At 34.3% G+C, this 25,543-nt stretch overlaps 1 pseudogene; it reads right to left on the bottom strand.

Moving 5' to 3' along the window:
- LOC149535961 (26S proteasome regulatory subunit S10B homolog B-like) overlaps nucleotides 1-21,387 on the bottom strand; it is a 135,670-nt pseudogene extending 114,283 nt beyond the window's left edge.
- Between the last annotated feature and the right edge of the window lie 4,156 nt (nucleotides 21,388-25,543).

Below are 25,543 nucleotides of genomic sequence, written 5' to 3'. Positions count from 1 at the left end.
ATTGATCTCATCATAATACTTATACATCAAAATTGAAACTCACTATATCAATTCAACTCTTCATTATCATAATTAAAACTTGAAAATTCATTAATCAAGACATTTTCTATGATTCCATTCTCCCATTTATATATATGCAAATTAATTTATTCTATTTTGATGAGCACTCTAACAAATGAACATTATGATCAAATATTATGAGAACCAAATACACTCAACCATTATTTTATTGGCTAACCTAATTCAAAGCTCAGCCGGGAAAGAATCAAGAAGAAAACCTGGCTTCATTGCCATATACAATAAGATTTAAAAATACAATTTTCAATAGGATCTCAATCCCAATTATAACAATTTTATCCAATTTTCTTCATGATCATAATCAAGAATTTTGTAATGTTTTCTGAATCTCATTTCAAGAGCCATGGAGGAAACCAATAACTGATTGGGTGACAACCAAGCAGAACCAAAGGAACATCAAGCATGCATAATCATACATGGTTTACACAATAGGATTCACAATGAATCAAGACTAGGGAGAGGTGGATTCTTCCAACTGGAGAAGTCAAGCACAACACCAATTCAGATGCCCAATCGGGGCCAATAACCAAGAACTTTTGTTCTTCCATTTAAACTTACCATACTCATACCAAGTTTGTGCTGACGGGTAAGGGCCCATAACACCCTACCCTTTATCCCTCTTCTCATCCTGAGAAGAGACTCTACACAGTTTGGAGTCCAACTAAACAAACCTCTCCCAAAATTGGTCACTTCTACCCTCTCCTAGGGTGAGTAATACCAAAACACCCATGCAAGGAAACTCAAAAAATTCAAACAAAAACAAGAAAGGAAACAAGCAAAATAACAAGGTTTACAAATCTTCCCAATATACCCACAACCATACAACAGTAGAACAATAACAAGGTAACAAGAACATGAAACAAATCATAAAAATTGAATAAGGGAGATGGGAGTTTCCTACCTTCACAAAGAGGTAATGACAATGAACCAATTTGAGTAGAGTATCCCTCCTTCCTTCAAGCTTCAAGAAAAAAATCTCTAAATGTAGAGATTGGGTAACACACCCCCCCCCCCCCAGACCAAGGAAGGCCTCTAAATAAGCCTCCAACTCAACCACCCAAAAGGAGCAATAACTATTTCCACCCACTAGCCACACTAGAAACTCCTAACTCAACCTACACCATGGTTAAACCTTAAAAGGAGGTGGGGTAAGACAACTCATGACAACCACTTGCAATTTTCGCACAAAGGCAAAAAGGGACTTTTTGAGTGCCCTCAAAAGTCAAAGCTAGGGGCTTAGGGGTTGGAAAAGACCCCTAACCCATACCCACACCCTATGGTTAGAATAAAAACATGTTAAAAGCCTTAGGAAGGAGTTTTAGAGACAAAATAAAATCTAGGAATAAAATAGGTCCATCTAACTAGCAAAATAAGAACATAAACATTTTACGAGTGTCAAGCGACACTGAAAGAACATAATTACAAACAACAGGGTTTCCAAATTTTAGCACATGGAGATCAGTTTTGTTCCTCCATAGGGTTTCTTGGCTAAATATCTGCACACTCATTGCACACATCAGTAATCCCGTAAAATCACATGTACATATATGTATACGTATTAGAAATTTTCTTAATTTAAAACATACATCAATAAAGTTTCTTCATCCTTCATAATTCTTAACCATTAGAATATCATAAATCAAATCTCAATCCTACATCTACTGATTTTGTCAACATACATATACATGAACATTAAATGACAATCATCAAATATATCTGGAAATAACATCACACAACATGAAATAATAAAATATGTTCTAAGCATTAGATAATGTCTCGACATCTCGAGTCGTGAATAACAAAATAAGGGTAATGTATCACTATGCTACGATGGGTCAGGGTGAGGCCTCACACTTCCAATCTAAAAAATTTCAATATTTCTTTCACACACTTAGACTAATTGATGTATATACCATACTTCATTTGATATACTTGCAAACCAACAAAGAACTTGATCTCTCCAAACATAGACATCTCAAATTCTTTCTTCATTTCATTTGCAAATGCCTTACATAATCCATCTTGACCTCTAAATATGATATTGTCAACAAAAATTTTAGGTAGTAAACTACCTTTAACTCCTTCTATCTTCAAGTATAGATTGTTGTTATCATCAGTCTTCTCAAAACTAACCTTCACAAGATAATTGTGAAGCCTTTTATACCATGCTCTTGTGACTTGCTTTAAACCATATAAAGCTTTGTGTAGTCTACGCACCATGTTCTTGTTGTTACCATAAAAAAATCCTTCTGATTGTTCTATATAAACCTCTTCTTCTAATATGTCATTTAGAAATGCTGACTTCACATCCATTTGATAATATTTGAAACCTTTGTATGTAGAGTAAGCAAGCAGAGTTCTTAATACTTCCAATCTTGCAATAGGGGAAAATGTTTCTCCATAATCCATTCTTCTTCTTTTGCATACCCCTTGCAAATTAATCTTGCCTTATTCATTTTGACTTCATCATTTTCATCTAACTTGTTTCTATACAACCACTTGGTCTCAATCACATTCTTGTCCTTTGGTCTAGGAACTAGAGTCTATGTCTTATTTTTCTCAATCTGCTTAATCTCTTCTTTCATTACTTTACTATAGTCCTCATTTTCTAAGGCATCTTTCACTATCTTAGGCTCATGCATGCTCAAAAAACATTTATCACTTGTCAGCCTATTTCTTGTCATTGGTCTAGCTTCTTTATCTCTAGTGATTTGTTCAACAGGGTGATGTCTTTTGACATACTTTGACAATCTTGGTTCTGCTCTTCTTTCTTCAATAGGTCTATCAACTTAAGAATCACTGTGCACTTCTCTATTAGGTAACTCAACATCTCTTTCATGTATACTTATCCTAGAATAAAAATGAGTCTTAGCTTCTATCTGCAACTCGACTCTTGAATGCAACTCAATTTCTAAATGCAACTCAACATTCATTGTATGTGACTCAACAGTCACTACAACTTGCTATTGATTTACAACATCTTCATCAATAGACATACTTTCATAAAAGTATACAAATGATTTGTATTCTTTAGGTTCCTTCAAAGGTTTAGCTTCATGTACCTCTGTATATTCATCAAACTTCATATTTTCACTTTCCACAACTTTGTTAGTGTTAGTATTTAAACACTTATAAGCTTTACTTCTTGTGGAATAGCCAAGGAATATACCTTCTTTACTTTTAGCATCTAATTTACCATTCCTAAAATCCTTAAAAATATAGCACTTGCTTCCAAATACCTTAAAATATTTTACAATGGGTGAGTATCCATACCATAATTCAAAAGTTGTTGAATGACTACCTTTCTTGACTTGTACATGGTTCAAGGTATAGATAGCTTTATTTACAAATTCTCTCGATTATTTCAAAGAAACATTCTTCTCCATCATGAGTGTCCTAGCACATTCCATTACATATATGTTCTTCCTTTCAACAATTCCATTTTGTGGAGGGGTCCTACATGTAGAAGTTTGTTCTTTGATTCCTTTATCATTACAGAACATCTTAAACTCATTTAATGTAAATTCCCCACCTCTATTAGATCTCATACATTTCAAGCTTCTACCTGTCTCCTTTTCAACTCTAGCTAAGTACCACTTAAACATTTGGAAATTATCATATTTCTATTTTAGAAACATAACTGTCATCATCCTAAAATAATCATCAACAAATAGGATAATGTACTTGTCACTTTTGTAGCTTTTCACATCAATTGGCCCACACAAATTAGTAAGAACAATTTCTTGAATTTTTTTAGAGGTGTGAGTCTTAATTTTAAAACTATATTTTGTCATCTTTCCTAATTGACATTGTTTACAAATCATATTGTCAGGTTTCTTTAGTTTAGGCAAACATTTGACTCTTTTCATGTTACTGATACTAAGTTATCAAAGTTAACATGACATAACTTCTTTTACCATAACCACACATCATCAAATTCTACAACAAGACAAGTAGCATCATTCATATCAAGATAAAATAGTTTACCTCTAGTCTGATCACCTTTCCCAATTAGTTTCCCATTAGTGTCATAGATATTTTCTATCTTGTTTTCAAACCACACTTTACAAATTGAACTATTCAGTTGTGACACACTCAACAAGTTATAGTTAAGTCCTCCTACATAATAAGCATTGTCACAAATGATCTTTTCTGTGAGTTTGATTGATCCTTTTCCTTTTATTAGACAGGGTGCACCATTACCAAACCTTACACTATTTCCATCATAATAATCAAGGGTAATGAACTTACTTTTATCTCCAGTCATGTGATGTGAACAACCACTGTCAATGATCCATCTGTCACTCTTGTTTACATAAGATACTAGTACAATTTCCTCATCCTCGTCAGAATTATCCTTTATTGAAACATACACTACTTCATCATCATGGTCGTCAGATCCATCTTTGGTTTTCTCCTCAACAATGTAGCAAGACTTCTTGCATTTGCCTTTGTAATCTTTGTTGTCGTCATCTCTTCTACTTCTGTATTTATCTCCACTTCTATTGTTCTTCTTTTCTAGACATCTAGTAGCAATATGATCAATCCCATTACAATTAAAGCACATGATAGGTAACTTACCTTCAAATTTTCCTTTGCCTCTATGAAATCTCCTTGCCATCAATACTTCAAGTTGTTCTACATCCTCCTCATCTATATCACTATCACTAGAAACATATTTGATCTCTTTCTTCTTCTCTTTAGGTTAGTTTAATGATAGTTTAGCTTTGAAATAAGATTCAACATTCTCAGATTTGAAATTATCAAAATTAGAGAGTTCAAAGGTAGTGAGTCTACCTATCAATCCTTTAAGAGTTATATCATTACCAGGTGTGCACCTTAGTTCTTGTATGGAAGAGACTCTAATAGCATAGATGGGCAATAGGATTTTTAGTACTTTGTTGATAACAATCTCATCTTCAATCTTACCAGTTAATCATCTAATATCATTAACTACTTCTTCTACTTTGGCACAATATTGAACTATATTCTCTCCTTCTTGCATTCTCATATCATCAAACTTACCTCTTAGAAATTTATATTTGGCCCTCAACACATTTTTATCTCCTCCATAGATCTTTTGCATAGCATCCCACATCTTCTTAGTAGTGTCACATTCCTTGATGTCATCAAACTCAGTGTAGCTTAGGGAAGATGAAATCTCTAACATAGCATGCTTGTGTTCTTTCTTCTTTTTCAGATCCTTGACAGTTAGGGCTCCAGCAAGGTCAACATGCTTAGTCATGATGGTAGATTGTGCATGATCTCCAAGACCTCCTAGGTTTAGCTTCATCAAACTTTTCCATGTAGGGAAGTTCTCCTTTTTAAGCTTGGGTACCTCTCTTTTGGACATCTTGATCTTTTGCTTCTAGTACCTTCAGACTAGTCCTCTTAAGCACTATGGCTCTGATATCAATTATTTGAATTCTTTAGAATAACTGAGAGGGGGGTGAATCAATTATCCAAGGTCCAATTGTACAAATAAAACTTTTCAATGCTTAGTAGACCTATATCCATAAAACCTTATCATGCATGCACCCATTAGATCATACAATACTTAAACTTTGTAGGTTACTCTCCTAGGTCAAAACAACTTTGCAAAAATGTAAACATGAAACAACATAAGAAATTCACATAATTTGACACAAGGATTTTACATGGAAACCCAATTTAGAAAAAACCACCAGTAATATGCCATTAATTCTCACTCTTCTGAAGTGACTTCTTGTGAAAGGCCAACCCTATTAAAGGTTACAATACACACTGTTAAATGTGATCTAGTTAAAGGATTTTAATCACCTATTAGGAGTGAGCCTTGTTAGAGGACTTTTGACCATTCCATTAGAATGTCACCTGGTTAAAGGATTTACAAATGATTGTTAGGTCAACCTTAATTCAAAAGATCTATCCTAGACTGATACAATGATTAGAAAGCAACAGTAAGGCTTGATTTGATAACAAATTAAAACTCACTTGCAAATTACATATCTCTATTTTAGTCCTCCATTCTGCTTAGCTTTCATACTCTTTAGCTCTCATAGCTTGTTCAAGAATTCATACTCTTCAACCTTCTTGTTTTGCATGTGAACTATGGTCACTTTTATTTGGCCACTAAATGAAGCAACACCGTAGTCTCCTTTTATTCCTTAGGTTCTTGCACATGACAACCTTTTCTCCTGACCAACTATTTGTATAAATAGAGAATTTAGATCCTTTTCCACTTAACCACAGTCATCCATTTTAGGGTTAGGTAGGATACAATGAATCTGCTCTGGTTCCTCCAGAAACTTCTGCTATAATCTTCCTTGAATTCACCTCAAAATGGTTTACCTTGAATTTTGTGCCACCAATTCATCATAGTTATCTTCCAAATACTTCACACAATTGAAGAAAACAAAATAGTCAGCTCAGATTCATGAAATATTTGATTTAACATTGTTTTTTATCACTCAACATCTATAATATTCTGTCACTTGGCCAACACTAGTTCACTTGGCTAACACTAAAGTCTACTGATACTTGACACTACCTAAACTTTACTCAACATATGCTAACAATCAATCAACTTGTACTATTTTTCATCTTTTCTTAGCACCTCTTGTTTTTCACTCAACTTCTACTAATTTTTGCTTGGCTTGCACTAACTACTTGGCAAGGCTTGGCAGGCACTTTTCTTACTTGATCTTCTTCCAATCTTAGCTTGAGTAATCTTTCATTTTAGACTTTAAGTAAATAAACAATACATAATAGTATCAATGCCTTACTTGGTCCTAGTGCTTATTTTACATACCAAATAAATCAACCTTTCTCTAGGTGCTATTGTTATCTCCTCTTTTCAAATCCACTTCATCAATCAACTAAATAATATCTTTCAAACCAATAAGCAATTATCTCACCAGTAGGTAGCAAGTTTGACATTACTAATAAAATAATGATTGTCCCATTACATGTTCTTCACTTCAAAAAAATCTTATATCAACATGGACTATAATTCTATCACATAATAAAAGGGGCCGCTCCAAAATAAATTCAAAGAAACAATAAATACTAATCTATTTATTAAATAAAAATGCATGGGGTACCGACTAAATCTTAGATAATTTTAATAAATTACAAAGACACCTCCTTAATCAATTTATTAACTGGAACAAGGGACCCATCATTTATGAAGAAGGATATATAAGTCACATTATAACTAATAATGACACTATAATCTAATGAAAGTATATTAAAGCTTAATTCTCCTAAGAAGCATTTTTTGAAGAGTTCCTTGATCAGGCAAGGTCTTACAAATTCTCTTGGATGAACTTTCTTATTATAGCTAGTGATCAGATGATCAAAAGCATCCTTACGATGTACATCTAGGACATCAAGATTATGTATCTTCATAGCTCTATAATCTTCAACAATAATTATCCCTTTCAAAGAGACTCTCAAAGAAGGAATCTCAACTTCTAATGGTAGAACAACCTCAAAACCATAAACAAAAGCAAAAGGTGTAGCCCCATTAGGTATGTGTATGCTAGTCCTATAGGCCCATATCAAAGAATTAATCTGAAGATGCCAATCTATCCTATATTTATGTATAATTCTATGTGAAAAATTTAGAAATATTTATTTGGAAGCATCAGCTTGACCATTCCCTTGAGGATAGTAGATAGAAGACCAAAGTTTTATAATTTTGAACTTCTTACAAAGTTGTCTATGGTTCTTATTCTTAAATTTTCCCTCATTATTAGTGACTATAGAAGAGGGAATACCATAGAGACAAATGATGTTTGTTTAGTATGAATAGAGAAAAATGTCTTCCTGTAGTAGTAGAAAGTGGAACAACTTTAACCCATTTAGTGAGTTATTTTGTAGTAGTTATAATAAACTTATGTCTACTTAAAGAACTAGGACATATTTTCCAAATAGATTAAAGGTTCACTACTAAAAAGGTCAATGCATGATAGATGGTCTCAATTCACATCCATGAGAATGAATCAAATTACCATGTAGCTAGCATTTTTTATAGGACTTAGCAGGACTTAGCATAATGCACATTATATGCTTGCATTGTAGGCCAGTAGTAACAAACCCTAAGTAGTTTTTGAGCAAGCACAAGGCCATAAGAGTGAGACCTACAAATTTCATCATAGACTTCAGATAACACACATTCAAATTAATTTGTCTCTAAGCACCTAAGGAGAATTCCATCTAGACCCTTCCTATACAAGTCACTTGAGAGAGGGGTATAGTGGGAAGCATTGTGAATGAGTTGGCATTTTTCATTGCAAGCAACATTATCACAAAAAAATTGGTCATGAAGGTAGGTATAATTTGTAGCATAACAAGAAGAGTCATGTCCAACAATAGTAAAAATGACTTCATTGTTAGGAGAATAATAGGTGGGATAATGTAGCTCTTCCACAAGAATTCAAACCAAGCTTTATGTTCTAACTATAAAATAGATTCCAAAGTAGTCATAGCATCTGCAGCCTTATTTTTATCCCTAGGAATTTGTTGAAAAGTGAAAAGTGTAAAATAATTCCATAGAGAATCAACCAATTTATTATATGGAATCAAATTGTCATCCTTGGTTTCATAGTCATTATTTATTTGATTTATGACAAGTTGGGAGTCTCCATAAATATGTAACTCAATAATTCTCCACTCAATAGTCAATTTGATACCATTTGTCAGAGCCTCATATTCTTCCATGTTATGTGTGCAAGAGATAAATAAATTGTAAGACTTGGGAATCACATTTCCATGAGATGTAATGAACAAAATTCCAGCACCAAATCCACTTTGAGTATGGGATCCATCAAAGAACATTTTCCAATTCCTTTCTGTGATATACATAATAAATGAATCTAGGAAGTCTATCTGCATAGGAGTACTATCTTGAAGTAGAAAATTAGCAATCTAGTCTACAATATCTTGTCCTTTAATGGTTTTATGTTCAACATACTAAACATCAAATTTGGATATAGCTATCATCCACTTAGCAACTCTACCCATAAACACAACTTTACTTAGAAGGTACTTTAGAGAATCAATTTTAGCAACCAAATGTGTAGTATGAGCTAGCATGTAGTGATGAAGATTTTGTGATGCAAATACTAGAGTAAGATAAACCTTCTCAATGTTATTGTAATTGATCACATAATTAGCTAAGGTCCTATTGATGTAATATATGGCTCAATCCTTCCCATTCTCATCATGTTGTGCTAGTATTTCCCCTACGGAAGTAGTTGTAGCTGAAATGTATAAAATTAAGAGCTACCTTGGAATAGGAGGCATAAGTATTGGAGGTTTGGCCAAATATTCCTTAATATAATTGAGTCTCTTTTTAGATTCTTCATTCCTTACATACGTCCTTAGAGACTTATTAATTGAATTATGGTTCTAGGAGGTGGAATTCCCATGATAGCTTGTACTTTTTCATGATAAAATTCAATTCCCTTAGTAGATATTATGTATCCTATTGGTTTACCATAGGTGACATCAAAAGTACATTTCTTGGGATTGAGCCTAAGCTAAAATTGTTCCATGCGGTCCAATGTCAATTATTCTTTGGACTTAGCTAAGGTGTCACCTACATAATCCTCTATATTTTTGTGTATCATATCATGAAAGGTGGTAGTCATAGCTCTTTGATAGGTAGCACCAACATTTTTTTAGCCCAAATGGCATGACATTCCATCAAAAGGTATGTGCAAGTGAAAGGAGTCTTTTCTTGATCTTCAGGAGATATTTTTATTTGGTTATATCCCAAAAATTCATCTATCAAGGAATACATTTCATAACTAGTAGTCATGTCCACTATCATATCAATGTTTGGGAGTAAAAAATCATCCTTAAGTTAAGCTTTATTGAGATCTCAGAAGTTAGTGTAAACTCGAATGAACTTGTCATGCTTTGAAAAAAACATAATGTTGGATAACCATTTGGTATAATCTATACTTCTTATAAATTTTCCCCTTAGGAGTTTCTCCAATTTAGCTTTCACTAATAGGCAACACACAGATGCAATTCCTCATTTTGTAAAAATAGGCTTGACACCAGGACCTATAGAAAGGTGACGTATGATAAAATTAGTGTCAAGGCCAAGAATGTTTTCATATGTCCAAGTGAAATTGATTTTCTTTTCATTGAAAAATTGGGTGAATTGTTCCTTTTCTTCAGTTGATAGTGACTAAGCTAGATTTATAATCTTTAGAGATTCTTTTATACCAAGGTTGATAAGATGCGTAGGCTCAATCAAAACTTATGACCTATCTTGAAATAGCTAGGTATACTACCAAGAACCTCATCTTTGGGTGCCTTAAAGAGGTTTTCACCCTCAAATACATCTTTATTTTTACTTCTCCTAGGCTCTAACACTATGATAAAGTGCTTACCACCATCAAAGTTCCTTTTTTCATTTTTCATTTTAATTTTTGACCATGGTACTTGTTATTTGACTTATTCATATTGATATTAAAATTGATGGTGGAAGAGACTATGAGCTTGATAGTATTTAGGTAACAAGAAACCTCACAGTCATTTTGAAAAGATGGTATTTTAGGTCATCGATTTTGTATATATCAATGGGGGGCATGAGGGACAAAAAAGTGGAAGGTTCTAGGTTATTGAATGAAGGGAATTGTCTCTAGAGAAAAGAAAGTTAGGACCCATAGTTAAACCTTCAAAGGTACCCAAATCAAGAAATGACCTAGGATAATTAGCATGGTTCACTAAAGCAAGTTGAGAGTTCAACTCATCAAACCCTATGAAAGATTCATTAACTACCTTAGTTTGATTAGTATAGGCATACACAACATTTATTTCAACTTCATGAGATAAAACACAAAGAGAATACTGTTCATATTCATTTGAGTCAAAACCTTGATCATGAGCTATAAGGCAATAAATATTTCTTCTAATTCATTCTATATTAGGATTCTCTATGTCAAACTCATTAAATGTGAGTTTTTTATAAGTGGAAGTCCTAGCAGCATGATCATTACGTAGTGCATATTCTCCCCAAAGGATAGAGGTAGAAGGTATACAATCTTCTTGTAGAATAGTAGTAACTATAGCTTGAATCTAGTCTTCTGAATCACTAGTTTAGGTGGTTCTTCATCATAAATAGGAAGAATCCCATCCACACCATAGCCTAATCCAATTGTGTCTCTACTTCTGTGGCCATTGGTATGACTCACAGGTTCAATACAAGTATTTTTTTTTATCATTCAAAGGTCCATGTCTAGAGTAACCCATCTTTTTGAGAAACAAAGTCTTTCCTATGCCTCTTAGGAAAAAGGGTTGTAGTAGTGCAACCTCATCAACAAATTCTTCTTCTCTATATATCAAATCCCTAATAGCTTGGCATTCCTTTTTATCTTCTAATGGAATTTATGATTGAAATTTTTTTCCATAAATAGTCATAGCCAATGATGAGGGCTTCATGTGAAATTTTTTCCCATAAGAGCATGGAGAAACTAGTAATGCAACAATAGAATCTAAGGTACACTCTCCCACACCTATGCTCATCATTTTTAGACTTTTCTCATAGTTAGAAAGTGAGTTCTAGCTTCATTAGAAGCTATTTTATTTGGAACTAGGGACTCAGGAGCAGTGAGCTTATTTATCAACATAGAAGTATTCATAGGAATCAAAACTTCAATACCATTAAAGGGGAACATAATGCATTGATGGAAATTTGGTGGAACATTTTGCATTTCATGTATCTAAGGTCTCCCTAGAAATTTTTTGTATATAAGTGGAATGTCAAGAACTTTGAATACCACATCTTTTTCCATGGGAGTAACCTAAATAGTTAGCATAGTAAGACCATTGGAGGAGTGTTTAACTTCATGATAAGACCTGATTATAATCTTGTGTCTAGGGTTAATAGAAAACACAGTGAGGCCCAATTGTTGAACAACATTGAAAGAAAAAATATTTAACCTTGCACCATTGTCTATCAACACTCATCTGACTTAAATATGATAGATTTGGACTTCAATGTGCAACACAAGGTTATGGAGGTGGATGAGTGCTTTATCATCCTTTTTCAAAAATGTTAGGTAATGTAGAGTAGAAATGTGATTAACCATAGCTTGAAACTTATCCACGTCAATATTGGCAGGGACTGGATCTCCTTGTGCAAAGGAGATAACTCTAACAACTCAAAAATTAGGATATGAGTGGGAGTGTTGCAATTGTTCACAAGGTTGTAAGTGGGCCTGCTTAGTTGGCTTCTCTAAACTATTAACATAGGATAGAAGCCAAAGAAAACTATTTCATTCCATTTAGATATTCATTACATAACACAAAACTATAAAAAACAACTATAAAAGTTAATAGTCTACTCTCAAAACTTTTCTTCTTACTCGCTAAAAAAACTTAACACACTAGGGTCGATTCCTACATATATAGGAGATCAACACTTTATTCCATAATAGAAAAGTAAATGTCCTAGCTTTAAATCTATAGGAGAGAAAATAGGAAGAACAACTGAAGGCGAGAAGAAGAAATAATGGCTTAAGGTGGGAATAATAAAGTCTTAACATCCACTCGCCATAGAGTAAATGCAGAGAAGGTAATGAATCTTCATAACTCCTTACTCACTGCCATGTTTTTTGGAACCGTTACAACTTTCTCCACTGTGGTTGCTCCTTAGAGCTCTCTTCTCCTTGAATGCTATTGATGCCTAACTTTTGAATCCCTCCAATCATCTTTTAGTCTTCATTAATAGGTTAGTTATGACACAAATCATGCTTGCAAATAAAAATTTATAAAATTAAATTCAAACATAAGATCACACATTTTAATAACTATATTAAATACTGCATACTAGATATAATATGAGCAAAAGATGACATAGTTTCTACCCCATAGGTTCATCAAAGGTTCGATAAACATAGGTCCATAAGTGTTTTAACAAAGAAAAATAGAGTATCAACAAAGTATCTTAAACACCACAAAATAAAGGCATATTTTAGTCTCATCATCTGCCCCCTACCAAACTAATGCTTGTCCTCAAGCATTGCATTTTCTTGTTAGAGACCTGAACTCTCCAATTTCTATCCTCCCCTTTTTGTTGCTCTTAAAAGTGTAGTAAAATCCTCTGGTTCTCTCCAACACTTCTCTTCGTTGATCTTCTTGCAACTTATCAAATCTATCAACATTGATATCATATAAGGGCCATAAGAACATTGGAGGTTGCATTGTTAAAGGACACCACAACTCCAATCTTGGCTGCTTTCCTAGTTCTAAATATTTTGGAACTCTGTGTAGCATGGCTTCAAAGTTAATAGGGCTATGTGGTTCTAATTTCTTAAGAGGTTTAGGTAGTTTCACCCACCTGCTCCTTACACCAGTCATGGCTCTCTGAAATGAAAAGTAGGTCAAATTTCCATGTTCAACATAAACCTTAGTTCTTGCAGAAAATATCTTCTCCCTTACTATTGGACTCTTATTTCCATAGGTCAATGTAAACCAATCCTAGAGCATCTCCTCTGGCTTACTACTTTCTACTCTCAAAGATAAAGGTTCTACTCTCTCCTCATATCTATAGTCATTCAACTGCCTATCATAATTTTCTTCATTGGAAATCCATGACATGAGAGCTTTTAAATGTACATCTCCTATGTAAAGCAAAGGATTCCACTTAGTCTCTGCAGGAATAACAAAGTTATGAACATATAATTCACACAATAAGTTCTGCTGCCATGGTGGTAAAGTTTGATACAACCCATAAAATCCCTATGATGACTTAAAATATACATTCACATTCTTGAGAGCTAACATTAACTGAAACAAAAGAAATTGCTCTTTCAAGCAGAGAGCATAGACTCTAGGTGGTGGCTTACAAGCAAGGGCTTGGTCAACTAGCTTAAGGGCAAGGTCCATGTGCTGTGTTTGGCTTTCTAGATGTTCTTTCAATTTTGTAATTTCCTCATTTTGTGATACTATAACCTTATTTATCTTCTTCTTTTCTTCTTTCCACAATGCTTCAGCAAATAAATACTATCCATATAGTTGAAAAAGGAGCTTCTGCAGGGTGACAACACTGTCGTCTTCTCCTTCATGATCCCTTTTCCTCCTTCTTTGTTCCTACCATAGATGCTTTGCCAAACTATTGATCCATGTTGAACTATGTATAACTAAGACAGTATTCAAATCAACATACTTAGGAACTATTTCATCCCTATGGTTGGAAGTGTTTGGTAAATCTGCTAGGGTATCATCTATACTTTCTTTAATTTCTTTTCCACACTTTGTAGTAAGATTATTAGGAGTATTTTTTAGCTCAAGATGAAAAGGTAAATTAGAGGCATCTGTAAATATGTGAAAAGGTAAATTCCAATTAGGTCCTTGTAAAACTGGGGCTATGGTCAAAAGTTTCTTAAACTATAGGAAGGCTTCATCACATTTAGATGTCCAACTAAATTCAACTTCTTTTGTAAGTAAATTATACAAAGGACTACCTATTTTATTGAAATATTTTATAAAATGCCTATAATATCTAGCATGTCCTAGAAATGATCTTAAATCTTTTTATTTTGTAGGTATGGACAATGTTTGAATTACCTCTATCTTAGCTAGGTCCACTTGTATTCCTACAACGGATATGAAATGACCAAGTACCACGCTCTCTTGCATGAGCATGGAACACTTTTAACTATTTGGTGCCAAATTATGTTCTTGAAATCTCACCAAAACCTTTTCAAGATTCATCATTGCTTCTTCAAAAGAATCTCTAAATGGTGTGAAGTCATCCATGTAGATTTCCATACAATCATGTGATATATCAACAAAGATACTGATAACTGCTCATTGAAATGTTGCAGGAGCATTACATAGACCAAATGGTAAAATGGAATATGCAAAAGTACCCCATGGACATGTAAATGTGGTTTTATCTTGATCTTAAAGAGCAATATTGATTTGATTATAACCACTATACCCATCTAGAAATGAGAAATACTTCTTTGTAGCTAGTGTATACAAAACTTGGTCTATAAAGGGTAAAGAAAAATGATCCTTTTTAGTAGCCTTATTCAATTCTCTATAATCTACACAAATTATCCATTTCCCTCAGTTCTTAGGCAATATAACTAGAGGTGATACCCATTTACTATCAGATATAGGACGAATAAACCAACATCAAGCAATTTTTGGATTTCAGTTTTGACTATTTCTCTAAGGCTTGGATTTATCCTTCTCTGGGGTTGACAGAGTGGTAGAAAATCTTCATTAATTTATATTCTATGAGTACACAGTTTAGGGCTCAATCCTTTCATATCACCATAGTCCCATGCAAAAGCCTTCTCATGCTTCTGAAGCAATCCTTTTAACTATTCCATCTATGTGGATGTTAATTTGGGATTAACATGTAGTTTATGGCCTTTACTCAATTCAATAGTAGTAGTGGATTCTATCATAGCAACTTTAGAGAATGGACTTGCTTCTAATTCACAAAGGAGGAGTGAACAAAGAATTTTAGGTTCTTTGAGAAAAGTACAATTCTTATGACATTCCTCATATGTGATTAATTCTAACACAAAGCTTTTAGATACATCTTTCTCTACCACACAAGTGTTAGTGAGGATATTCTGGAGTACTGAATCTTCTTCTTGCAATTTTAGAAAAGACTGTCTATGCAACATCATGAGTTGTACTATAGAATTTAACTCTTCTTCTTCATCTCCTAAATTTGGCCAAATAGATGTACTCAAATCTAGTAATGGTTGGGCTGGAGGATATAAATCAAATTGCTTTATTGCTTGGCCATTTGATATGGTCATGTTCCCTGATCTACAAGTTATATATGCATTAGCTGTGCCTAACCATGGTCTACCTAAGATGATAGGATAACTAGATAGATTGACTTTAGGGGACAAAATCATAAAGTCTACAAGATACTCTAGAGAATCTAAGGTCACAACAATATTCTCTATCATCCCATCAGGAGTGACTGTGGAACTATCTGCAAGCTATATAATGGTTGGTGTAGGCCTTAATCCTTCTATTGGCAACTTCTTCATAGTATCCTTGGTCATCACATTTATAGTAGCTCCAAGATCTATTAAAACATTTCTAACAAACTAACCATTTCTACTAATATTCACTACTAGACTTCCTGGATAAGAATATTTTGGTGTAATCACTTTCCCTAGTATGATATCAGCTAATTGTCCCACAACATGGACTGTGGTGGGGTCCTTTTTCTTCTTTCCTGGTTTATTCAAGCAGGCTTCCCTGATAGCTTTTCCATAGACTAGAATGTCCTTAATAGCTTAAAATAGTGGTATTTGGACATATATATTTTTCAACTGATCAACAATGTCAAAAGGTTGTTCCTTGGTTTGTTTAGGTTTCTTTTGTATCAGTTGTTTTGGAAAAGGAGGTTCTAATGTTGGTTCAATTGGCATTGTCAAGGTAACACTAGTTGAGTCAACAAGTTCAGCAACTGAAGGTTCTGATGCTGTAGGAGAGTCTGGTATTTTAGTTATAAGTGGTGGCTTAGGTGTTGGTAAAGTCACTCTAGATCTCAGATGTATATCTGCAACACCTTAAGCATAAGCAAGATATTGCTGGGTATCAGTGCTCTACATGGGCTGCTATTGTTGTTGGCTATTCAGATTTGGCTGAGGTTGTGTAGGTAACCATGTTTGCTTTTGAGGTCCAAGATTTGCAAGTGGTGGCATTAAAGTAGGCTATTGAACTAGAGGGGGCAATTGTGGAGCACCAGTATTTTGGTTAGGCCATTGTTGAGATCCCTTCCATTGGTTCGTAGATTGTCAATTCCCTTGGGGTGGTTGCCATTGGTTCTACTAGTTTTGCTAGTAGTTCTGTTGGTTCTATGGCCACTAGTTATTCTATTGATTAGGCTAGGGTTGTTGGGAATTTTGAGGCCATTGGGATTGTTGTGGGTTATTTTGCCCGACATTGTTCCAATTGGATTGATTTTGTGGAGGACCTTGGGTATTATGATTTTGCCATTGACTACCATATGAATTTGAACTTTGCAAGGGGTCCTGAGGCATACCTTGACATTGGGCCCATGGTTGGTTTTGAGCAACAAAGAATACTTGCCCATCATCTCCATCTATCTTAACATATTTGGTTGGAAGATGCTGGTTTTCCATGCTTGCAACCAATTTACATTGACAATCCTTCTTTTGCTTTTGGCAATGCGGATAGTACTCAACTAGTTGTAATTTGGCTTCTTCTTTGTAGTCATCATGTCCAACTGTGTGGTGACATCATTAATAATGTCTTTTTTGAAATTTGACAATAGATTGGATATCTTAAGCTTTGAAATGCCTCGACTGATCCCTTTAGTGACTGTAGAACGTGGTCCTCAACCTTTCTTCATAGTTGAGCTTGAATAGTTCTGATAGATCTTTTTGAGGTCATCCCAAGAAGCTTGATATACATCACTACTAGCCATCATGTCCAATGCTTCCAAACAATCATCATTCACACCTCTCAAAAAGACTAGCTTTTGTGAGTCTTCAGACAATGTGTCCTGAGGATTCTTTTGCAATGTATATAGAAAATGTGAAACATAGTCTTCCAATGTCTCCTCCTCCTTCTATGATATCCTAAAGATATTATCCCCTCTTGCACCAGATGCTTCACAATATTCTTTATACTTCTCAAGGAATAGAGCTTGCATTTCATCCCAAGTTGTGGCTGCATTGGCTCCTAAGCCCATGAACCATCATAAAGTTGATTCTTTCAATGTTGCTGGAAATAATTTAAGCTTATGGTCATCAATGTTGTAGTCAAAACTATGACGAAGTATGTCAAACTCAAACAAGAAAGTATCAAGGTCTCGATTGCAAGGCCATAGAACTTTAGAAGAGCAGTGGGAGGTATGTTCTTGATATTGGCATTGGTTGCAAGACTTTGAAGTGGAAATGGAAAAGTAGGTTGTGCCATGACTAGTGGTAATGGATTTTGAGGTTGTTTCTAAAAAGTAATGTTGGGCACTGGATGATTAACAACTAGTGGATTCAGGGTAGTGTTATCAGGGAAATTGGCCAATACTTCAGTGAAAGGTTGTAGACCAGATATATCTATGGGTTCAGCTCTTGATGATGATGCTGTGGGAGATACAAGACTTGTGTCTTCAAAAGGTAACTCAACTTCTTCTTCTTCAACTTCTTTGTTCAAATTAACAGAACCTCATTGAAGAAATCTACCATGTTCATCTCATCATCTTCCTCTTCAATGCATGCAATTAAGCTTTTCACACTAGTAAAAAAAACTCAAACTAAAAACACTGACTCAAAAATGCTCCTAGCTTGACACCATCCCTGGCAATGATGCCAAAAATGAACTGCCTCACAATAGGTGTATCATAGTCATGCGCTAGACCTTGCTTAGGAATAATATATTCAAACTAAGGAATTTTTTCCCCACCATGAGGTGCATTTAATCTTATAAACCCATGGATGTATACTTGTAATGGTCAGCATAGTATGTGAACTAGGACTCTTAATGAGTCACTAAGCTTATGCTGCAGGAAAGTAAAAATGCAAGGAAAATAACTTACACTACTACTGCAAGAAGGTAAAACAATTAACTCTATGAATACTAGAAATACAATGGAAAAGATAACAAATATTCCAACTTGGCTCATCCACTAAAATTGTTCTCACATTTTCTATAGGAACATTCATAGAGTGCAATGCTACAGGAAGGAACTTACTACTTCTACTTAAGATACTACTAATTCTTGAAAATAAATCTATTCTATCCTAATCTAATCCACCTCCCAAGTGGCCCCCCTTGGTTGGCTTCTCTAAACTATTAACATAGGATAAAAGCCAAAGAAAACTATTTCATTCCATTTAGATATTCCTTACATAACACATAACTATAAAACACAACTGTAAAAGTTAACAGTCTACTCTTAGAACTTTTCTTCTTACTCCCTAAAAAAACTTAACACACTAGGGTTGATTCCTACATATATGGGAGATCAACACTTTATTCCATAACATAAAAGTAAATGTCCTAACTTTAGATCTGCAGAAGAACAACTGAAGGCGGGAAGAATAAATAATGGCTTAAGGTGGGAATAATAAAGTCTTAACATCCACTCACCACAAAGTAAATGCAAAGAAGGTAATGAATCTTCATAGCTCCTCCTTACTCGCTACTGTGTTTTTAGGAACCATTACAACTTTGTCCATCATGGTTGCTCCTTAGCGCTCGCTTCTCCTTGAATGCTGTTGAGGCCTAACTTTTGAATCCCTCCAATCATCTTTCAATCTTCATTAATAGGTTAGTTATGACAAAAATCATGTTTGAAATAAACATTTATCAAATTAAATTCAAACATAAGAACACACATTTTGATAACTATATGAAATACTGCATACTAGATATAATATGAGCAAAAGATGACATAGTTTCTACCCTATAGGTTCATCAAAGGTTTAGTAAACATAGGTCCATAAGTGTTTTAACAAAGACAAATAGAGTATCAACAAAGTATCTTAAACACCACAAAATAAAGGCAAATTTTAGTTCATCAGACCTTTTATAGGGTAGATCATAGTTTATTGTCAAATTTCTTGTAACCTTCATTGGATACACTTTAGAGTTGCAACAATAAAGATTTGTGGGTGTCATCCCCACTCTAGTTTTACCTTCTCATTGGAGGGTTTCTAGGTAAAAAAACTTATTGTTTCATGCTATGGATGAACATGTGTAGTTAATTACTTAAATTTACATGCTGAACTATGAGATGGGTGTGTGGTGAATGTTTTATGGTTAAAGTTTTAAAGTGTTGATTCACCCCCCTTGTCAGATTTTACTCTCCCATTATTAATTCCAACATCTTATTATCAAGAAAGGTCTTTAGGATCACATCATATGAATTAGACAATGGATTGAATTTATTCTTAGGCTTAGGGAGGTGAGTCAACTTAGGTTTGTCATAAGCTTGAGATTTACTTTAACCAACTTCTTTTTTCTTGGTAGCTAGGATGACATTAGCTAAGTTGAAAGAGAGTTCCTTCATCTTAGGTGCATCAACAACCCCATCATTAAGATACTTATTTTTACTCTAATGTTTTTCTTTGTCCTTATCATTCCCATTGCTATTTTTTATCTTTATTTAGGAATATATCACCCCTCTTAACAATGAAATCCTTAGTTAGATATGCACTATCAATCATGTCATTGGATGTGAGGAAAACTTGTTTCCTAAGATTAAAGTATAGTTTAGGTACAATAATACTAATGAAGATATCAGTTTTCTCATTTTGGGGGATTTACTGAGGATATATAGAGTGTAATCTTCTTCATCTTTGCAAATATGTGATAAAATGCTCCTCTTGTTTTTCCTTAATGTTGGATAGGTCAAGCATAGTAACAAGGTGTTGTATGTTTTATTAGTAGTGTTGAATAAATGGTTGCACAAGCTCATCAAATGACTTAAGAGGAGGAGATTTTTTTGTTAACCACTCCTTAGTTTGTCCATTTAGACTTCATGGAAAGAGCCTCATGAGGTAAGTGCTTTCATGCATAAAGTCTATGCTAAGAATGTAAAATCATCTAAAATGATCATGTGGATCCCAATTGCCATCATACTTATCATATTTAGGAATTTCAACATCCCTTTGAAACTGCATCAAGTAAAGACTTCAATCAAAAGGGAGCACACATATAGTTTTCTACTTCGATGTCACTGCACAGGATCAATTGCTACAGGACCCTTCTTTGTTCTCTTTTGTTTTACAATTGTAGGACTTGGTTCTTGCTGAACAAAAGTTTCTTTTGGTAATTTTTTTTTCCTCTTAGCTTTGCTAGTAGTAGGTTTAGGGATTTCTTGTATAGGTGGAGGCACATTTTCTTAAATAGGGGTAGTTTCTTGTTCATTTCTTGAGTCTTTTCAGTTTTAGCTCCTTGAATGTTTTGTTCTGTATACTCACTACTGGGAGCTATGTTTTCCTCACTATGCTATTCACTAGGGCCAACTTGGGGTTGCAGGGTTTTAAGTTGCATAAACTCATCCCATGTTAAAGGGGATACATCTGTAAGAGACCTCTCTATTAACAACATAATTAAAGCATGGTGAGTAACATAATTCTCTTTCACTTTTTGAGTCTCTTCCACACTAATGCAAAGCATATTATACAAGAAATTCAGAATATTCACAACAATATTATGCCTTACACAGCTAAGTAGCTTGAAATTATTTGCATGCAAGTGAGAAAATCTGCCTTCACAAGTAAAATACCTGATAATGTGCATCACTAATTCAGGGTATGGTGGTGACAATGACAACCTCTTATATCCTTGTTTCATTACATCCAATTAAGGGTCATGTGGTCCAGTAAATTGGGCCCTCGCTAACCTAGCATCATGCGTGCTCGGGTAGTGCTCTCCAACCATAGGTAACCCTGTTACTTCTATGATGTGCTTCTCTATTGCAACTATTGTCAAGCCCCAAATAGAAGCTTTGCCCTCATTGAATGTCCTGGTACATTCTACAGCCGCCTCTTCATCATATGCCATTAAACTTAAACAATAACCTAGCCATCCACAAGCATTGAATATTCTCACAACTTCTACGTCAGAGAGCAACATAGTATTCTCTACCAGCTCTCTCCTTTGCAAATTCCCACCCATTTCTTAGCACTTCCTCTGCTACTCTATTTTCTCCCCTTTTTCTGAATTCAAGCTTCACAGTCTACTTTATTCCTCAGACTAATCACACTGCTTTACTTTAGGAAGCAATTAATTGCCATAACAAATTGTTATGTACAATAATTAAACTTTGAATGAAGGTAAATCATAATTTTGTGCCGAAATCATCCAAAAATAGGGTTCAAATGAAAAAAAGTTTAAAAATAGGTCACATCATAGCTTGACACAAAAAAATCATTCAAGAATAGGAAGTACAATGCCTTACTTTGCATAGTTATGGCAACAAATTTTCATTAATAAGGGGTAATGCAAAGATTTAGAAAATCATCATGGATAATTAGACATGCCATTGGATATTATGACCTTCCCCTACCCCCTACTAATTTTAGACAAGTTTCCTCACTTGTTAGATCAGTACGAGTGAGGGACTGGCACACACCGCCGTTATATATTTCATGTAGTATTAAATATAATTGATGAAATCTGTGGACTTATAAATGAAAGATAATTTGAAAATATTATACCTGTTAAGTTAATTTTTGCACATACCAAAAAGGTGGTGAAAATAATTTTAGTGGCAACATCCATCAGCATTTGCAGATTTTATTGAAAACATGGAAAAATTTGATGATGTGGAAAGTGGGTCGATGGAAGATTAAGAAATGAGATGAGGTGGATGGGTGGAAGATAAAGATATGAGATGGAAAGAAAACATGAATAGAAAATGAACTTTATGTGAACATAAAGTTATTATTATAAGCATGCAAACTAAAAACTAATGTTGAAGAGCAATAGTCGAAAGGTTGACACCTTCGGCTGTAGGAAGAGTTGCTTGAGTTGTATTTGAATCTAGCTATTGGAATTGTTGCAAGAAATTGGATTTTGTTTGTGGACTTTTGTATAACTTGAGTCAGTGACCATTGACTAACAATTTGGAAGGCACTTGATCAATTGTGGTTAGGTGCACAGCTCTGTTCTCAAAGACATGACTAATTTCATATGGTCCTAACCATTGTGTCTGCAGCTTCCTTGACATATCCTTGAAGTGAGAGTCATATAATAATGCCCAATCACCAACTTGAAATTTTTTACTAATAATATGAGAATCATGCCATTTTTTCCTTTATTTTTGTATCAGTTCAGTATGTTCCAAAGCGGCTTTACGCATCTCATCCAAAGAGTTAAGATGCAAAAGGCATTCTCTTTGTGCTACAGGAAGGTCAATATCCAATGCCAAGGCTATCCTTAGAGTTTTATGTTCAAATTCAATTGGAAGCATTGCCACCTTTCCATATAGGAGCTCAAATGGTGTGAATCCTGTAGTAGTCTTCTAGGTTGTTCTATAAGCCCAAAAAACTTCTTGTAATCTACTGGTCCAATTCCAACGATGCAAATGAATTTTTTTTGTTAGAATATTTTCTAGCTCATAGTTTGTAACCTCTGCTTTTCCATTAGCTTGTGGATGATAAGGACTAGATTTTTGGTGCCCGATGTTATACTGTTTCATTATTTCTGAGATCAGGTTGGAAGTAAATTATGCACCTTGGTCAATAACCAACTCTTTGGAAACACCATAGCAAGTAAAAATCTCTTCATAAAAGAATTCAACAACTTTTTCATCATGGGCATGCTTTATAGCCCTAACTTCAACCCATTTTATTAGGCAATCAGTGCATACTAGAATATAGGACTTCCCATTGGATGGAGGATCGATTGGACTAATGAAGTCCATTCCCCATTTGTCAAATTGTGTGAATGTCATTTGAGGATTAAGAGTCATTTCATCTATTCTTGTTGGTCAACCCATCCTTTGACATTGGTCACACTTCCTTGTATAGTTGACTGCATCCTTATGAAGTGTATGCCAATAATAACTAGTTGTTAGGATTTTGAAAGCTATCCTTTTGGCTGCAAAATGTCCTCTATATGGTTCATTATGACATGCATGTAGAATTTCATACGTCTCATCTTCTCTCGCACATCTTCTCATAACTTGATCAAGTCTAGTATAGAACAAAAGATTATCAATCCAAGAGAAACGAAAACTTTTCTCTAAAAGCAGCTTTATTTCCTTATAAGAAAAATGTGTTGGTATCTTATTGGCTACAATATAGTTAGCAATATTTGCATACCATGGAATTTGAACAGCAATATGAAACAAATGCTCATCCGAAAATGCATCATCTACCATAGTAGTGTCAGTATCATCATGATGGATTCTTGATAAATAATTAGCTACAACATTGGCTTTCCCAGGCTTATCAAGTATTGTTATGTAAAATTCTTGTAACAATAGTAACCATCTTGCTAACCTACCTGTTATAGCAGGTTTGTTCATGAGATATTTGATTGCTGCATGATTAGTATGAATATAGATGGAATAACCAGTTATGTAATGCTGAAATTTGTTTAGGGCATAAAATATTGCTAGTTATTCTTTTTCAGTCATGGTGTAGTTCAGCTCTGGGCCATGAAGACTCTTACTGATATAATAGATGTCATTTTCAAGATTTTAGGATTTCTGTGCTAGGACTGCACCTATGGCATAATTAGAGGCATCTGTATATATGTGAAAAGGTAAATTCCAATCAAGGCCTTGTAAAACTGGGGCTATGGTCAAAAGTTTCTTAAACTGTAGGAAGGCTTCATCACATTCAAATGTCCAACTAAATTCAACTTCTTTTGTAAGTAAATTATACAAAGGACTACCTATTTTATTGAAATCTTTTATAAAATGCCTGTAATATCTAGCATGTCCTAGAAAGGATCTTACATCTTTTGATTTTGTAGGTATGGAAAATGTTTGGAAAGGAAAGTAAACAACCTCTCAAATCAAGTAGGTATCCAAATAGCAAAGGTGATCCTTTTCAACCTAGAGCATAGAAAAACATGAAAATTTCAGCCTAGGAATGAAATACAACCAAGTATGGACACCTCTAAGTTTGTTAAGGATGCAATCAAAGAAATTTTTTAGCAAGTAGTAAGTCCTGCTAACAAAGTCTACGAAGTAGTATGATAAAATTTCAGCAACAAGTTTCATAGGATGGTTTGCAATAAGGAGTACAATAGTATCTATGAGGAAGTATGACAATGAACTATATAGTAGTATGACTTCTTGCAAAGGGAAGAATGATATTTTTTAGATTCCAAAAGTATGGTAGAATTCTTCTCAGAAAGGAAGTACGATAGTTGTTTAGAAGAGACATTTTAATAACTTTGTGCCTAAAAGACCTATGTTTTGACTAAATTTAAAGGTATATTTGAAAAATTTGATAGTGATTGTAGAGTGTGTTTTAGTTTTGAAAATCAAACTATTATTTTTGAAAGCAATTGTGGTACAAACACATAGCTTCAAAAAATTTGACAAGGGACAAAGAAACCTTGCCAATACAAACACTGATGAAGTTTTTAAAGAAAAATCCCTATAAAGACTACTTTCATGTGCATGTTAAATTGATTTCCATGGTTCTATCATACTCAATAACACATAAAGCAATATCTACTTAAAGGACATAGCTCATTACTCAATACCTTGGCCAACAACTTGATGCCCCCTCACCTCATACAAAGTATTTTCCCATAATAGATATTGTCTTTGTCATGGAAGTGTTATTAACATGGAAAAATGAACACATATGGTGAGTCAAATATTGGGGTGATTTGGTAGTCCACTAGGATTTATCCTTGCACCAAGATTTTGAGCGACTAAAAAGGGAAGCCTCTAATCTTGAGGTGTCTAGTTTTTAGCATAAATGCTAATGTTATTCCTATGGGGGAATATCCTAGCATTACTAGAGAGGTGATATAGTGATCA

The sequence above is a fragment of the Cupressus sempervirens genome, chromosome 10, assembly GCF_028749045.1.
Source record: "Cupressus sempervirens isolate cs-2001-9-10 chromosome 10, ASM2874904v1, whole genome shotgun sequence".
Lineage (NCBI taxonomy): Eukaryota > Viridiplantae > Streptophyta > Pinopsida > Cupressales > Cupressaceae > Cupressus > Cupressus sempervirens.
Note: the sequence above shows the minus strand (reverse complement) of the source record. Positions and strands in the feature narration are given on the sequence as shown.